The sequence below is a fragment of the Chinchilla lanigera genome, unplaced genomic scaffold (genome assembly GCF_000276665.1).
Source record: "Chinchilla lanigera isolate Chin_1 unplaced genomic scaffold, ChiLan1.0 scaffold00022, whole genome shotgun sequence".
Classification (NCBI taxonomy): domain Eukaryota; kingdom Metazoa; phylum Chordata; class Mammalia; order Rodentia; family Chinchillidae; genus Chinchilla; species Chinchilla lanigera.
The window spans coordinates 12,643,513-12,645,603 of NW_004955423.1; the positions used below are offsets into that span (position 1 = coordinate 12,643,513).

Genomic DNA, 2,091 nt, shown 5'->3' on the forward strand with positions numbered 1-2,091 from the left:
CCCTCTGAAACTTTCCTCATCTTTAAAACAGAGACTGGAAATTCTTTGGAGGGATGTTCTATATTCCCTGAGGGGGCTGAGACAGGAGGATTGCTGCAAGTTCAAGTCCAGCCTGGGCTACAAAGTTAGTTAAAGATCTGCCTGAACTGCATAGTTAGACCCTGTCTCAAAAAGACAAAAAAAATTAATTTGGGAATAGCTGTTAGAATTCATGTTTCAAATTTTCTTTTATACTCTTAGAAGTTTTGAGAAGTACAATGAGGGCTTAATTAGCTACATTCATGGGGAAAAGTTCAGGTAAAACAATAATTCACATTTGTAGTCTATTATAAATGTACATACAAATGAATGTATTTAATAGTCTGGTGATTTATATTAAAAAGTAAGGCTGCTTGAGATTCAACCAATTAAGAGTATCCAGTGGTGGCAAACCTATCACACACATACCACAGCAGGCTGTTTGTATCCTTGAAAGCTCTGAAAGATTTGCCATCACTGGTATAGACAAACCTTTCTAGTCTTCTGTTTTTCCTCTGTCAAAACTCGTGTCATGATGTAGATGAAAGGTTCCTTTTGCTCTTTGCATATAACACCAATGTGGTGGCTCTGTCTCAGTTTGTCCTGAGAAAGAGAATAGTTACATGTTAGGGACAGACCAGTGGCCATGGATATCATGCCCACCTTCTCTTCCTTAGCACTTTGCGGATAGTCATTTTGTGCAGTTGGGATCTGATGACTACTTTTAGCAGTGGAATGTAGCTGAAAGTGGGGTATGCTACTTCAATAACAATCCCCCAAACTTCAAGTTCTCCACGCTATCTTTCCTTGTGTTTAGCACTTAACCCCCCATGATCTGAAATGATCATGAGGAACAAAGACCCTCTTTCCCTTCAGCCTGCATTCATTGTTCACTATGAAGTGAAGAATTAATATAGTGACACAACAAAAAAGATCCTTCATAGTCTTGCATAGAGGAAAATTATGGGATATTTACAATCATAGCTACTATGCTTTGTTTAATGAACACTGAATACAAAATTATAGTAAATTTGAATCTACAGATAACCAACAAATAAATAGCATGTTTTAGACATTAATCTTCAATGAACAAAGAGATATTTATTATAAGAAGATCAATATCTAGAAATTATTATTATATGTTATACCAGCTAAATGAAATTAAGTATAAATTTGATTTAACAGAAACAATTAGACTACATAATCATCAAATTACTATCTGGTTTATTATCTGCATTTCATTCATTTATTAAATATTGCCTGAACACCTACTATGTGCATGGCTACAAAGGTATGCCACCAAGCCATACATGTCCATACTCTCATGGAATCTAACTTGTAGTGAGAAGAAATAGACTGTACACAATTATCACAAAAATGAGTTAAACATTACAGGTGATAAACTGCTATAAGAAAAAATGGAATAGAATAAATGGGATTAAAAGCATGAGGGTGTTGGGGAGGAAAAGATATATTTTATGGGAGCAGGTGGTCAGGAGAGGCTACACTGGTTAGAACTGGAAAAAGTAAGGGAGACAGGACAAAATATTTAAGGCAAGGGAAGCTGGGCGTACAAAGGCCCAAAGTATGAACATGTTTGATGTGTTCAAGGGAAGCAAGAGAATGTTGGTAGAAAATAACATTAAAGAGAGTCAGTGGCTGCCATAATATAAGAGCACAGATGAAGGGCTAAACAGTAGAAGTGCATTTCTCACGGCTCTGGAGGCTTGAAATCCAACATCAATCTGAAAGTAGGTTTGGTTCCTTCTGAGGCCCCTTAGCTTGCACATGGGTATCTTTTTATTGCTTCACAGTTATGATCCTTTGTTCTGTGTCATAATCTCCTTTCCTTGTAAGGATACCGGTCTATTGGCCAAGGGCTCTCTTTAACAAGTTCATTTTAAATTAATTATCTGAAGATCGTATCTCCAAATACACACACATTCTGAGGAAAGAGGGCATCTAGTTATGAATGGGCAGGGTAGGACAGGGGTGATACACAAGTTAGCCTACAACAGAGAGGTATTGTTTCTTAATGCTTATGAGTCTTTTAAAAATTGGGTTTTCATCCAC

General features: G+C 36.8%; 1 long non-coding RNA gene across 2 annotated transcripts in view; it reads right to left on the reverse strand.

Moving 5' to 3' along the window:
- The window catches only part of LOC106148525, a 9,790-nt gene extending 8,004 nt beyond the window's left edge, over positions 1-1,786 (reverse strand). Inside the window, exons 1-2 of one of the 2 annotated variants that reach the window (XR_001234057.1) lie at positions 1,734-1,786; positions 511-621 (exon numbers count right to left, since the gene is read on the reverse strand). This is a non-coding gene — a long non-coding RNA (uncharacterized LOC106148525). Of the gene's footprint in view, positions 1-447; positions 622-1,733 lie in introns of both variants that reach the window. The other variant, XR_001234056.1, reaches the window with a different exon arrangement.
- Positions 1,787-2,091: the final 305 nt, after the last annotated feature.